This window comes from Cetorhinus maximus, chromosome 7 (assembly GCF_964194155.1).
Source record: "Cetorhinus maximus chromosome 7, sCetMax3.hap1.1, whole genome shotgun sequence".
In the NCBI taxonomy this organism is placed as follows: Eukaryota; Metazoa; Chordata; class Chondrichthyes; order Lamniformes; family Cetorhinidae; genus Cetorhinus; species Cetorhinus maximus.
Genome location: NC_135885.1, coordinates 74,671,070 through 74,687,872, shown reverse-complemented (window position 1 = coordinate 74,687,872; position 16,803 = coordinate 74,671,070).

Genomic DNA, 16,803 nt, shown 5'->3' with positions numbered 1-16,803 from the left:
TTGTTAATTGGTCAATTTGGATGTATGAGACACAGCGGAATAAAGAGAATGCTCTCTGATTGGCAGGGTATGATGTGATATTTCCAAAGGATCTATACTGAGGCCTCACTCTTTGCTTTGGGTGAAGGAATAGGGAATTGTGTATTCAAGTTTTAAATGGCATTACGTTCGGAAGAACAATAAGTTGTATTGATTAAAGCATTGGGGCATAGACAGACTGAGTGAGTTGGCATTTGGACTAAGTGTGAGGCCATCCATCTTAAGATCATCCACTTTGGGTCCAAACAAGACGAGTCAGAAAATTTACTTCATGGTGAGTGTCTAGTTGAGGAGCAAAAGGATTTTGAGTGTCCTTGTGCACTGGTCACTAAATGTGAATGCATAGGTACAAAAAGTAATAAGGCAAATGGGATGCTGGCCTTTATCTCAAAAGGGATTGCAATTCAAAAAGGGTAAAGTTGTGCATCAGTTGTACAGAACCTTGTCAGACCCTTTATCTAGCGTGCTGCATTCAGTTTTGAGCACCCATTCATGGAAAGGTATACTGGCCTTGGGGAGTCCAGCGTAGATGCCCCAGAATGATACCAAAGCTAAATTATACTAAAGGGCTAAATTGTGGACAAGCTGCATAAACTTGATTTGTATTCCATTGAGTTAAGACGTCTAGGAGGGAATCTCTGAAGCAATTTCATTAGGGTACATAAAGATTATTTTCTCTGGAAAACAATGGCATAAATTTAAAATTAGAGCCACACCATTCAGAAGTCAAATTAGGAAACAGTTGTTACACGCAAACTTTGTGAAAACCTGAAGTTCTCTTCCCCAAAAGACTATGGATGTTGAGTCAATTCAAATTTTCAAGATTGAGATTGTTAGATATTTACTAAGGTTATCAAAGAAGTGGAGCAAAGGTGGATAAATGAAGTTGACATCCAGATCAACCATGACCTAACAAATAGCTGAACAGGCTCAAGCTGATTGTTTTTACATTACTATCATTTGTGTTCCTCCCTTCTATGGCACAATATCCATTGTCCTATTTCCCTCACCTCTTCTCATTCCGTGAGCTGCAGTCTAATGGCCTGCTCCCAGAAAACTATCTAATGTTACTTTTACCATAGTGACATGTTGACAATGCTGTTTCTTAAATTTTCCTCTTTGTGACACTCGGTGAAGTTGGAAACTGAGAGTGAGAAAACATTTCCCAGAAGTAAAATGAAGTGAATCATTTGATGCACGGGTAAAATTTGATGCCTTGCATCTGACACTACTGGTGTCTACTGATTTGACATTAGCTTTATTATTCTAATAAGGCTCTGATCCTTATTAGACATTGTTTTCATTTGAATATGCCTTTTACTCCACCGTGCACTATTCCCTGGCAAAGAACATAAATAGATGAAATGCCGCTTTGCAACCAATCACACAATAATGTGAAACTTCTTGATAGGACAAGGGGGAATAGTGTTTTTTTTTGCTTTCTGGGTAAGCGTCCAGTCCAAGCATGGTATGTGGGTGTAATTTTACCAGCACAATCTCATTTTAGGCTGCTTAAATGTTTGCTTGTAATACTGATTTCCAAAATCTCCAGATGAACAAACTACTGGAATAACATCCTCTGCCTTCTGAACTTCAGTGTTTCTTACTGCTCTTCACTTAATTGTATATATGTGAATATTACTATGTATGGCATTAGTAGAGTGAAATGAGATTGAAATATTCCAGAATTTTCTATATAGGATTAATTGTTTATTGAGTAAAACTGATGCATAAAATTCTGCTTGTGAAATTTTGCCTTAATACAAATTTCAAAATCACATGATCTAATTGATTAAGTTGAGATCGTCAGTCAAAAAGTAAAGTCAGTGTGTGTTTTAGCTTTTAGATATAATATTTGATTTAATGCAGCCTTTCTCCTACTTCATGCTCTCCAACCTTCTCTCATCCTGTAATCAGTTTGAAATTAAATTTCTTGCATCACAATTTTTTCAATTTAGTCAGCATCTCTCCCTCTTCCCAATATTGCAGCTGAGAATTTTTAGGGAGGATTGAAGCTGCAAACACACCATTAGGTATCTTACAAGAACACTGTTATTCACTGGAGATTGAAAATGGTTTGTGTTTGCAAATGGCAGAGCCACTTTTATTCAAAGAGACCATACAGGTGAGGTGAGAGTGACTGGCCTTGATATCAGGTAGCATTTGACTGAGTGTGGCATCAGGGATCCCTAGCAAAACTGGAGTCAATGGGGATCAATGGGGGGTGGGGAAGCTCTCCGTTGGTTGGAGTCATACTTGGCACAAAGGGAAGATGGCTGTGGTTGTTGGGGGTCAATCCTCTCAGTTCTAGGACAGTACTGCAGAATTTCCTCAGGGTAGTATCCTAGGCCCAACCCTCTTCAGCTGCTTCATCAATGACCTTCCTTCCATCATAAAGCCAGTAGTGGGGTTGTTCACTGATGATTACACAATGTGCAGCACCATTTGCAACTCTCATACTGAAGCAGTCCATGTCCAAATGCAGCAAGACCTGGACAATATCTGGGCTTGGGCTTACAGTAGGAAGTAACATTCAAGCCATACAAGTGCCAGATAATGACTATCTCCAACAAGTGAGAATCTAACCCTCGCCCCATGACATTCAATGGCATTACCATCGCTGAATCCCCCCCACTATCAACATCCAGGGGGGGGTTACCATTGACCAGAAACTGAACTGGTCTAATCATACAAATACTGTGGCTACAAGAGCAGGTCAGAGGCAAGGAATCCTGCGGCGAGTCTCTCACCTCCTGACTCTCCAAAGCCTGTCCACCATCTACAAGACACAAGTCAGGAGTGTGATGGAACACTCTCCACTTGCTTGGATGAGTGCAGCTCCAACGGCACTCAAGTAGCTTGACACTATCCGGGATAAAGCAGCCTGCTTGATTGGCACCACTTCCACAAACATTCACTCCCTCCATCTCCGACACATTGGCAGCAGTGTATACCATCTACAAGATGCACTGCAGCAACTCAACAAGGCTCGTCAGACAACACTTCCAAACCCATGACCACTATCATCTAGAAGGACAAGGGCAGCAGACACATGGGCACACCACCATCTGGACATTACCCTCCAAGCCACACACCATCCTGACTTGGAAATATATCGCCGTCCCTTCACTGTTGCTGGGTCAAAATCCTGGACCTCCCTCCCTAATAGCACTGTGGGTGCAGCTACACCACATGGACTACAGCGGTTCAAGAAAGCAGCTCACCACCACCGCCTTGAGGGCAATTAGGGATGGGCAATAAATGCTGGTCTAGCCAGCGAAGCCCACATCTTATGAATAAAAAAGAACAAGAGCCCAAAGAAGAAACACCTGCCTAGTTCAGTGTAGAGATGAGGTGAGGGTAAATATTAGTTAATTTTAGGGTTTTAAAGTGTCTTAAATTCTTAATATCTGCTCAAGATTTAAGCTGTAGTCTGACTTGATTTTCATTGTATGAGGCTAAAAGGTCTGTTGAATGAGCAGCAATATGTGTATGGTAATATAGTCATGTTTGACTGCCTGTTGACAATTGTCATTTTCATGATAATGCCTGTGGCTACTTTACCACGTTTATCATCTCCCAAAGGTGGAAAATTGAGGTACCATCAACACTAGAATGCATTGCATATAACATGCTGATTTTAGTGTAAGTGATTTGATAATTTATGGATTTGTAATTTGTTATATCACAAATGTGTTCCATTATGTAGGAGAAATTGTACCATAAACCAAATTTTCAGTATGGTGGAAATGAAATGCATAACTTCAACCATAAAACGTTGGCAGCTAATTGAACAAGATTGTGAAATAAAATTAGAAAATGCTGGAAATACTCAACAGGTCAAAGTAGCATGTGTGCTGAAGGAACAATTTACATTTTAGGTTGATTACTTTTTGCCAAAATTTTAAAAGTAGCAGCATTTGATTATACAGGTTTTGATAACTGCTTGTTGCAATTAAGGTACCGAGAGGCTGGCACTTGTAAAACATATTTAGATTTTAATATAATTCAAATTTATTTGTGCATGATGTACACATTTGAACATATCAGCATAATTTTTGTGTGCTTCAAAGGCAGTAACTCATGCTGGGTGTATGATTCCCTGGGTATTGTCAGCTTTTTAGTATTTTTTTCAAGCAGTCATTCTTTATGTACATAAGCAAAAACAAATTCTGTCGGACTGTTGAAACGTGAGGCATCATATCCAAGCCTAATGTTGCTCTCTTCTGACATTCATACAAATATCTTTCCAGCAGAGGTCACTAAATTACAGTCGAGTAGAATTGTACTTCCTCCTCCGACTTCAGAAACTAAAACGGAGTACTTTGAACAAAGTGCTTAGTCTCTCCTCCCACAGATGTTCATTCCGTTGAATGATATGGCCTTGGGAAATAATCTCCTATTCTACAAAAAAGAGCCTTTCTGTTCTGTAGGTTGGCATAGTGCTGATATGAGTTACTTGTCCATAAACACATTGGAGGGATAGTAAGAACAGAAGTATGAGCACTTCACCCAGACATGTCAGAAGTAAAACATTGGTCAGCATATCCTGCTGGTTCCTAGCGAAATTATTTCTATATCCACTGTATCCTTACTCCTACGTGCATAGGGGAACAATTCAGATCCAAGTTGGTAATGCAGCTTTGTGTGTGCTCTTCACCCACCCACTACAACCGCCTCAGCATACTGTAAATGGGGAAAAAAATTAAATCAAACATCTTGCCTTTAAATGAGAACAATATTATTCTTTGGAATGCATCTGAGAGAGATTATATTATGCTATATAAATTCATGTTCTTTGCCTCCATTGTTGTTTTATTCAGTTTTAAGCTGTCATAAGGAGGAATTCCCATAGAAATGGGAGTAGTGCACTATGTACTTTATGGCAGTGTCAACTACAAAGTGTTTCTCACATATCCTTTAAGTGGAAATAGTTCAGCATGCACTGGGTTTGGATTATTGCCTTAATATTTCTCACTGTATCCATTAGCCATTTTGAATTGTACACTATAAAATTCTTATCTTTACTGAATATAAATAATGCATTGTAATTGATATTTGGATGCAGATTTCTCATACTTTTGCATCACCTTGTGGATTTACAAATAATAAAGCCAGATGTGTTTCATAAGGCCTGTGGTGTAAATGAAATGTTTGAAAGTCCTGAACACATCAAGATTTTGTGTAAGAAGTTGAAATATTAAGAGGAATGAATGTGTTGCTGTTATTCCCAATATTTTACTCTGTGAACATTGCTTTTGTATTTTAAGAGAATAGAAATCCAGAATGAGGAAATATAGTTTTAATATATCAAGATCGGTGCTATCCTTATCAGTGCTCTTGTATGTTGTTGATTGTAATTTACTTATGTCTGAGTTTTTACTGAATCTACCTTATTTCTTTGACATTTGAACTGTTCACTGTTTAAATTTAAACTCCCTTGAACTTTATTCTGTTCTTTATTAAATACAATTGAAGGCAGCTACTGATGAGATGCCTAACATCAGATGAACAATAAATTTTCTTCCAAGCTAAAGCCCCTAACTGCTTTGGGCTAAATGTGTGAATACTGGGGCAGCGACTCACATTCACAGAAAATAAGAATGAGATAAAGGGGTTAAAGACTGAATAAAATTTTGAATATGTTTATCCCCAAATGGTTTGGGGGTGAGCAGAAGCACGGAATGGAAATGATGAGGCCTGGGTGCAATGAGGAACGAGTGCTAATTTGGGAATTTGGTGCAAGTGGAATATCTCTGGTAAGTTTTTCTCAAGCTATAATTTAGATTAACAGTCAGACTCGAACTTTAAAACTGCAAGAAGGTTAAAAAGCCAGTGGCAGTTATCTGTCAATCAATTGAAAGTAGCTGCCTAAATTGATGTTAATTACTGTAGCAGGAAGCTGACTTAGCTTTTGCCGCTTTTTACATTTTTTCTCAGCCTCCAGTAGCTGGTGAGTGTTCAAAGGCATTAATTAGGTGCGCAGGTAGGTGATTGGTTGGTGAGCTTTAAGATTTTGTCCCTCTAAACAGGATAGTAATGGGGAGATATAAAAAAAGCTTAAATATTTAAACTACTCATAAGAGTTACAGATAACAATTGGGTGGCATTTCTAAACTTGAAACCTAATTAGTTAAACACAGTTAGGGTAGAACAGGTGACATGTTGCATCTGTAGCATGCAGGGAGCTGGTGGACATCATTGTGATACATGGCCAGCACATCTGCAACAAATGCTTGCAGCTTGAGCAACTTCAGTTCAGAGGTGATGAGCTGGAGTCCATGCTTTGGACATTGTGAATCATTAGGGAGGGGAAAAGTTAGACCTGGACACTTCCTTCCAGGAGGCAGGCACATCCCTTAGGCTAGATATTTCAGAATTGGTCTACCTGTGGTTAAGGACAAGCAGGTGTGACCGCAAGTGAGGCAGGAATGGGGACCGAGAAGGTAGCAATAGAGGAGCCTCCGGATGAGAGCAAGGACTGCAGGGAGGATGGGTGAACTGATCACGACACCGTGATGAAGGGAGCCATTAAAGTGGGGGGACTAAAAAGAAATGAGAATTTAAATGTAGAGGAAGTATGGCTATGGAGATAGAGCCGAGAGCGAGAGTACAAGAAGGCTCTACTGCTTGCCCAGTGCCAGGGTTAAGGGCATTTCCTCTGAGCTGGAGAGGAACTGGGAGAGGTAGGATCCAGTTGTTGTAATGCATGTGGGTACCAATGACATAAGTAGGGACTGAGTTTCTGCTGAAGGTGTCTAAGCAGCTAGAGGCTAAACTTAAAAAAAAACAACCAAAAAGGGTAATCTCTGATTATTAATAACACCTGAGCCATGAGCATAAGATTAGAGAGTTGAATGTGTGGCTTAAAGATTGCTGAGAGATAAGTGGGTTTTTTATGGGGCACTGGCATCTGTACTGGGGCAAGAGGCAGCTGGACAATTGGGATGGTCTTCACCTGAAATGTGCTGGTGTCCTGGTGAGTCGTATAACTCGACAGAGCTTAAAACTAAACAGTTGGGGGTTCACGTGAGGGAGATTTGGAAAGTTAAAGAGAAAGGACCAGACAATAGTACTGGGTAACGATACAGGTAATGATAACCTGAGTGTGACACAAAGTGACAGAGTGTAGAAACATGAGTGCACCAAAAATATGGTCAGAAAAATAGCTTTAAACTAACGGAGGAGGGTTTGGGTGAAGGGATATTTAGAAATCAAAAGATAGAAGTTGAGGCGATAGGAAAATAAGACAATGTGCGGAAAGAGAAGCTGAGGGGGGCTAGAGTTTAACGGTGATAGTGCATCAGAAAGTAAGGTCCATGCAGGCATGGTAGTTGAAAAAAAAATCACTTTATTTGAATGCATGGGACATACACAAGAAGATAGATCAGCTAGTGGCACAAATAGAGATAAATGGTTTAGATCTAATCACCATTGCAGAGACATGGTTGGAAAGTGACTGAGGTTAGATAATATTCCAGGGCACACAATATTTTGAGGAGGGGTACCCTGTTAAAGAATGACATAAGGCATCAGTGAGAAAGGATCTTGGTTCAGATAATCAAGGAGAATCAGTATGGGTGGAGATTCGGAATAGAAAGGGTAAGAAAACGCTGGTGGGAATAGTTATCGGTACCCTAAGTTATGCTGTTGGGCAGAGCATTAAAGAAGAAATTACTGGAGTTTGTAACAGAGGCAATATAATAGCTCTGGGGGACTTCAATCTTAATTTAGACTTGACCAATCAAATTAGCAATGGTGGTGTGGAAGATGAGTTGGAAGAATGCTTTCATGAATCTTTCTTGGAGCAATATGTTGTGGAACCAACTAAGGTTAAAGCTACTTTGGATCTAATATTTTGCAATTAGGCAGGGTTAATTAGTAAAATAATTAGTGATCCTAATACAATTGATTTCCACATTAAGTTTGTAAATGACATACTCCAATCACAAACAAGAATCTTAACGTCAATTACATTGGTATGAGGGAGAACTAGCTAAGGCTAATTGGGTAAATAGACTGAAAGGTATGGCAGTAAACGAACAGTGGGAAACATTTAAAGAAACAATTCAAAATATCCAACAAAAATACATTCCATTGAAGAATAAAAGCTCTGAGAAAGATGTATCTCTGGCATAAGGAAGTTAAGTATAATGTTAGATTAAAATAAGAGACTTATAATGTTGCAAAGAATAATAGTAATCTAGGGATTGGGAATGTTTTAGAAGCTAGCAAAGGACCACCAAAAAGTTGATAAAAATAGAGGAAAAAAGTAGAATGAGAGTAAACTAGCCAGAAACACAAGAGCTTCTACAAGTATATAATAAGGAAGAAAATAGCTCAAGTAAGTGGTCCTTTAGAAGCAGAGATTGAACAAATATTTTGTTCAAGACACAAGTTGCATACCAGAAATAGAGAGTAACTAGGTTAAAAAGAGTGAGGTAATTAGTATCAGCAGCGAAAAAGTACTGAAGAAACACAAGGGACTAAACTCTGCCAAATATCTAGGACCTGATGGCCTACATCCTAGGCTTCTAAAGAGTTAGCTGCAGAGATAGTGGATGCACTGGGTATGATTTTCCAAAATTCCCTACATTCTAGAATGGTCCCAGCAGATTGGAAGTTAGTAAATATAACACCGTTATTCAAGAAAGGGAGACAGAAAACAGAACTACAGGCTGATTAGCCTGACATCAGCCATCAGGAAAGTGCTGGAATCTATTATTAAGGAAGTCTTAACAAAGCACTTGGAAAGTAGTATGATTAGAACAAATCAACATGGTTTTACAAAAGGGAAATTTTGTTTGACAAATTTATTAGAATTTTCTGAAGATTTAACTAGAAAGATAAATGGGAACCCGTAGATGTGGTATACTTGGATTTCCAAAAGGCATTCAATATGGCGCCACACAAAAGATAAGGGCTCATGGAGCTGAGGGTAATATATTAGCATGAATAGAGGATTGAACAGAAAGTAGGGATAAATGGGGCATTTTCAGGTTGGCAGGCAGTGAATAGTGGAGTGTTGCAAGGATCAGTGCTGGGGGCCTCAGCTATTTATAATTATTAATGACTTAGACAAAGAGACAGAGAGTAATGTATCTAATTTTGCTGCTGACAATCCAAATCTAGGTGGGAATGCAAGCTGTGAGGATGACGGGCTGCAAAAAGATATATAGACAGGTTAAATGAGTGGGCAACAAGTTGGCATATGGAGTATAATGTGGGAGATTATTCCGTTTGATCATAAGAATCGAAAAGCAGAAATTATTTTTCAAAGGCGTGAAACTTGTAAATGTTAATGTTCAGAGAGTTGTGTGCTTGTACAATAAACACAAAGTTGGCATACAGCTGCAGCAAGCAAATGGCAAGGAGATTGGAGTACAAGAATAAAGAAATCCTGTGGCAACTGTATGAGACTTTGGTGAGACCACAACTAGAATATTGTGTGCAATTTTGGTCTCCATATTTAAGGAAAGTTATATTTGCATTGGAGGCAGCACAGCGAAGGTTCACTAGATTGGTCCCTGAGATGAGAGGGTTATCCTATGATGAGAAGCAGAGTAAATTGGGTCTACATTCCCTGGAGTTTAGAAGAATAAGAGGCTACCTCATTGAAACACTCCAGATTATGAAGGGGTTTAACAGGGTAGATTCTGAGATGTTGTTTACCCTGGCCAGGGAATTTAGAACAAGGGGGCATAGTTTCAGGATAAGGGGCTAATTAGATGAGAATTTTCTTCACTCAAAGGGTTGTGAAACTTTGGAATTCTCTACCCCAGAGGTTTGTGGATATGCCATCACTGAATATATTTAAGGCTGAGATGGACAGATTTTTAGCTTGAGAATTGTGGGATATGGAGAGCAGGTGGAAAAGTGGAGTTGAAGCCCAAGATCAGTCATGATTGTATTGAATGGCGGAGCTGCCGAGACATTATGGCAGTCTCCTGTCCCTATTTCTTATGTGAGGAATTGGTTAATTGTTTCTTAAGTGGTACTTTTCTTGCCAGCTGCATTTGACACTAGATGAAATTTGAGTTGCATTTCAGCTTGTTCAAAATAAGCTACAAATATATTTTTCTAAAAATTGGGTTTATTTTTTTTAAAAAAAGGCAGCCTCATGTCTCGTGACATTGAAGCAAACAGTCTTAAGGTAAGAATCTTGACAGAGAAAAACTGGGATCCCTGAACCTCACTGGCTTCAGAAAGGTGGAAGAATATAATATCTAACAACATTGAGGAAACCCAGGCATTAAAATACATTTGATGTACACATTTATTAAATAAAGATGGCTTATATAAAATCTTTAATCCTGAAGCTCCATAGCTTCCACCAATGAAGTTTTCAGTATTAGAACTGAATTTTGTTAGTTCATTTATATCAAATGTGCAATATTTAATCTTGATACAGAAAATCGGTAACCTGTATAATAAATTGTTTCCCATTACAGAATTATTCTAAATTGAAACTTTAATCTGTATTGATTTTAAAAGCTCATAGAAAATTGCCTGTTGTGTTGCAGCCTCACTGATGTGTTGTCAAAATGAGATGTTTTGGTTACTACCTTGAAATGATTTTGTACTTGTGAAGCAGCTCGGGTGTAACTTGTTAACCCTGTAATAATCTGCAAAGTTTCAAAGCACTCGTGCACCAGTTTCTTACCTAATTGTTTTTTTTTTGTTTGAGGCTAGATACTTGTGTGCTGGAAGGGTAAATTTTCCAAACCATGAACTGTGCTTTTCTGACACCTGCAAGTGTTCAACAGGGGTTGCCACATAGTGATCGGGGTGGAAGGCCGTGCTTTCTGCCCTGCAGAATGAAAATTGCTAGCTGTAGTTGAAAACAGCCAGTGACAGATATGTGTGTGACCAATGCACCCTCTGGTTTTACTGAGCTCTTCAGCATAAGCTGTTGACAACAGGGTGACTAAATCCAAGAAAGTGACAGTGAGAGGAATCTGTCTCAACCATCAGGCAATATTATGAATATATTAAACTATTGATATGAACAATTTAATTACCAATAGTTGCTTGGTAGTACAGAACTTGAGAAGTGTGGCCATGGAGAATGCACCAGGGAACTGTTGTTCCCAAGCTTTTGTTTAATTTTTAAAAAGTGCATGCATGTATGTATTACTTTATCATGTAGCAGACAGGTCCCTGCATGTGAATATATGTAGCTTCTAGCAAGCATACATAAGCCACATTATAAGCACGGCTGAGATTAAATTGGTTGTTAGTGTAATTGTTCAGCAAATTGCTGCCCAAACATGGAATCTCATCTAACGGACATTACGTTTTGAGTTTTGCAAGCACGGGCTGGTTGAGTACGGTCAGTACTCTACCCATTGTGAACAGCTGAATGTGCTGTTTGATATGATCCGCCAGTTGGGACATATGGCTTATGTACCTTGCATCACACCAGCACAGACATTTACATGTCACATTACTAATTTGTGTGGTAAGTAGAATGCCTTTTTAGATTGATGATAGCATCCTGTTAGTGGAAAATACCACTCATGTTGCTAGTGTATAGGAGCAGTGTGAAATGACTAGCTTCATTTGCTCAAATTTTTGAGATGCCTTTCCAGGGTAATTTGAGCTGGGGATTTTTTTCAGGCCGAAAATGATGGCCTTTGGCCCATTTGCTCCCTTTGAAATTTGGCATTCTTGTGTATGTCCTAATGAGTGTAAGATGAAAAGTTTGACAAGGTGCCTCTTATTTCTGTAATATTCAATTTAATTATCCTCATCCAATCTGGTTCTTTATAAAACTGGATGATGTTCAACTCTCGTTTGAAATGTGATGTGAGAGATTGGCAATTACTTGACCAAGTTCAGATTTATTTAAAAAAAAAACAAAAGTGGAAATAATAAGCAAGCCTGAAAGCATTCTGTAAAGAGAAACAGCATGAATGTTTCGAGTTGAATATGACTCTTCAGAATACACTATTCAGAGGTTCTGAAGTCATATTCGACTCGAAACATTAACTCTGTTTCTCCCTCCACAGATGCTGCCAGGCCTGCTGAGTATTTCCAGCACTTTCTGCTTTAAGATTTCCAGCATCTGCAGTATGTTGCTTTTATTTCAGATTGATTGAAGTTTATTTGAAAAACTTCTGTTCTGTGATGTACGCACATGCACAGACAAAAATAAATAAAAATTGGTGAAAATCGCCTGTGTTTTTATTTCAAAAGCCAGGGTTGAAAATTGTGTTGACTTCAAGAAATTATTCTTTCAAAAGCATTGATTTAAAATAGGGTGCTTTTGAAAAAAAATAGAGGGTGGTGGAAGTCTGGAAATTCACTGCTTGGAGGGTGGTAAGAGACACAAACCCGCAGCGTGACTAAAAGAAGCACTTGAATATGCACCTGAGTTGCTGTAGCCTCCAGGGTTACAGATCAAGAGCTGGAATGTCTGATGGACAGCTCATTTTTGGCTGGCACAGACACAATGGGCTGAATGGCCCCGTGTGGTAAATTTCAAGAGCATGACTATAAGATCTAAATAATTATTTCTGATCGCGTGCTGGGTGTAACATTACATATGAATGTTTTGTGTGTGTGTATATAATTAAAATTAAAAAATTCAAGCAGTCACTTCCTGTAGGCAATTAATCCTAAAGCCAGTTTTCCCTCTCTGTGAGGGCTCTCCCAACTATTTAAACCACTTTGGTCACAGCAAAAGAAAAAAAAACACAATTGATTTCTTTGCTTTCAGGTTCTATGTATATTCAAAGGCAATTAGGGATGGGCAACTAGTGCTGGACGAGCTAGCAATGCCCACCTTCCACTAATTAAAAAGATGCTATCTGAGGGGACTGAGTTTGATCTTGGAGGTTACTGGAAGCATTGAGAACCTTGAAGACTGCTGCACACACTGTTAGCTAACGGTTATCCCTTGCTGAGTTTCAGGTATTTACACTAAGAGTTTAGCAAACAAGAGAAGCAAGTGGAACTTCATGTCTCCATTCTTGCAGTGGCCCAGCAGACTGTCGGGGGCAATACCTGAGGCCTTCACACCACTGCTGGTACTTTACCAGTGTTGAGCGAAGCATTGGGCAACAAGTGATGCCTCCCCTGTTCCCCTTATTATTTGGTTCTAATGGTGATCCTCATTGGGGACTGTGGCCAGCCCTCCCGATGCAACTGCTGGGACTGGAGAGCTGCAAGCCATCTGATTAGCCGGCAGCTCTTGGAATTTCAGTGGAAGTTTTGCCCCGAGCTAATTAACAGCCCGACAGCCATTGTGGGGCGACTTGCTGGCTGAATTTCGTGAATCAATCCAGGCAGTGAAAAGCTGTCCCATTGAGCAACAGTTTGGAGAAAAACATTTGCATGGGGGGTGCTTCCAAGAGGCTTTTCATTGCCCTGATAGGTTTACATTTCAGTGCCCTGATTAGCCAATTGGAGTGTTCTGATGGAATAACCAATTAGGGTCTTCCATGGACGCGCTCTTATGAAGGTTGTTTGACTTCACTTTGGCGCGTGCAGGGTGCAGTGAAGTTACTGTTTGGGGAGGAGAAATGTAACTTTTCAGCTGGGAGGTGGGGCCACCACCTCGATGTAAAATTTCACCCAATATTTCTGGAGCATTGTTATCAGTATCAACAGATTTTTTTGCATCAATACAAAACTTTGAGTTATAACTGCAGCAGTTCTTGTCTATTTCTCCATATTGGATTTTTGGATGGATTCCAAACAAAATCAACCCAATTCACTGGTAATTCATTTTGACTTTTTTATTTATTCACAGGATGTGGGCTTCGCTGGCTGGGCCAGCATTTATTGCCCATCCCTTGTTGTCCTTGAGAAGGTGGTGGTGAGCCGCCTTCTTGAACCGCTGCAGTCCATGTGGTGTAGGCACACCCACAGTGCTGCTGGGAAGGGAGTTCCAGGATTTTTACCCAGCGACACTGAAGGAACGGCGATATATCTCTAAGTCAGGATGGTGAGTGACTTGGAGGGGAACTTCCAGGTGGTGTTCCCATCTGTCAGCTGCCCTTGTCCTTCTAGATGGTAGTGGTCATGGGTTTGGAAGGTGCTGTTGAATGAGCCTTGGTGAATTCCTGCAGTGCATTTTGTAGATGGTACACACTGCTGCTACTGTGCATTGGTAGTGGAGGGAGTGAATGTTTATGGATGGGGTGCCAATCAAGCGGGCTGCTTTGTCCTGGACAGTATCAAGCTTCTTGAGTGTTGTGGGAGCTGCACTCATCCAGACAAGTGGGGAGTATTCCATCACACTCCTGACTTGTGCCTTGTAGATTGTGGACAGGCTTTGGGGAGTCAGGTGAGTTATGTGGCGCAGGATTTATAGCCTCTGACCTGCTGTTGTAGCCACAGTATTTATATGGCTAGTCCAGTTCAGTTTCTGGTCAATGGTAACCCCCAGAATGTTGATAGTGGGGGATTCAGTGATGGTAATGCTATTTGAACATCTTGGGGCGATGGTTATATTCTCTCTTGTTGGAGATGGTCATTACCTGGCACTTGTGTGGCAAGAATGTTTCTTGCCACTTGTCAGCCCAAGCCTGGATATTGTCCAGGTCTTGCTGTATTTGGGCATGGACTGCTTCAGTGTCTGTGGAGTCACCAATAGTGCTGAACATTGTGCAATCAGCGAACATCCCCACTTCTTACCTTATGATGGAAGGAAGCTCATTGATGAAGCAGTTGAAGATGGTTGGGCCTAGGACACTACACTGAAGAACTCCTGCAGTGATGTCCTGGAGCTGAGATGACTGACTTTGAACAACCACAATCACTTTCCTCTGTGCTAGGTATGATTCCAACCAGTGGAGAGTTTTCCCCCTGATTCCCATTGACTACAGTTTTGGTAGGGCTCCTTGATGCCACACTCAGTCAAATGCAGCTTTGATGTCAAGGGCAGTCATTTAGCACGGTGGTAGTGGCACACTATACAATGAAGGGTATCCTTAATGTGAAGGCGGGACTTTGTCTCCATAGTGACTATGCGGTGGTCACTCCTACCGATACTGTCATGGACAGTTGTATCTGTGGCAGGCAGGCTGGCAAGGATGAGGTCAAGTATATTTTTCCCTCTTGTTCGTTCCCTCCTCACCTGCTGTAGACCCAATCTATCAACTATATCCTTTAGGACTCGGCCAGTTCAGTCAGTAGTGGTGCTACCGAGCAACTCCTGGTGATGGACATTTAAATCCCCCACCAGAGTACATTCTGTGCCTTTGCCATCCTCAGTGCTTCCTCCAAGTGGTGTTCAACATGGAGGAGCACTGATTCATCAGCTGAGGGAGGGCGGTATGTGGTAATCAGGAGGTTTCCTTGCCCATGTTTTATCTGATGCCATGGGACTTCATGGGGTCTGGAGTCAATGTTGAGGACTCCCAGGGCAACTCCCTCCCGGCTGTATACCACTGTGCCGCCACCTCTGCTGGGTCTGTCCTGCTGGCAGGACAGGATATACCCAGGGATGGTGATGGTGGTGTCTGGAACGTTATTTGGAAGATATGATTCCGCGAGGATGACTTGACTACTAAGATAAAAGCAAAATACTGTGGATGCTGGAAATCTGAAACGAAAACAGAAAATGTTGGAAAAACTCAGCAGGTCTAATGGCATCTGTGAAGGAAAAAAGGTTAACGTTTCGAATCTTTATGACTCTTCTTCAGAAGAGTCGACTTGAGTCATATGGACTCAAAACGTTAACTCTTTTTTTCTCTCCACAGATCCTGTTGGACCTGCTGAGTTTTTCCAGCATTTTCTGTTTTTCTTGCTTGACTAGTCTGTGAGACAGCTCTCCTGATTTTGGCACTAGCCCCCAGGTGTTAGTAAGGAGGACTTTACAGGTCAACAGTTTGAGTTTGCCGTTGTCGTTTCCAGTGCCTAGGTCCATGCCGTGTGGTCCATCCAGTTTCATTCCTCCTTTGATGCTTTGTAGCGGTTTGATACAACTGAGTGGCTTGCTAGGCCATTTCAGAGGGCATTTAAGAGTCAACCAGATTGCTGAGAGTCTGGAGTCACATGTAGGTCAGACCAGGTAACAATGGCAGATTTCCTTCCTTAAAGGACATTAGTAAACCAGATGGGTTTTTACAACTGTCAACAATTGTTTCATGGTCATCATTAGACTTTTCTAATTTTAAACAAGCCTTTAAACCCACAAAGGTGAGGCTCTTCAGATAGCGAATTCAAAGTTTTATTTAAAGAAAAATATAAACTAGTACAGAGTTGCAATACAGAATTATGACATAAATTCAGAATTAGTTGAATCAAAATATCTAAGAATCCTACATTCATACAATTAAACCTCCTAATAAGTATCAGTCTCTGTCTTCTTTCTACACTGAACTAATTTCAAGTACATCACCTAAAAGAACATAAGCATACTCATCTTATCCAAAAGTCCTCTACAACTTTCAATGGGTGATCAGTTCCACCAAAGCATGCATCTTCTTTCTTCCTTTTGAATAAGTATCTTCAGTCAGAATACGGTTAACATCTTATCATCTTCGGTCTGAATACAGCTAGTTAACAGTGTCTTTGGAGATGAGATTTTTAACCTTAGAGAAGGTTCGAGATCCTCCCTCTCCACTTGCTAATAGGATCTAGTCATCCATTGATTGGCTGACATTTTCTTTAATTTAGCCTAATTAGTTTTGGCCTTTGTGCATAATTAATCTTGATAATAGACAATGAAATTTTCAATGTGTTTTTTACTCTTATTTCAGACATGTGACTTTATATTTTTTATAACTTCTGGTTTCTAAACTTTCTTCTAAT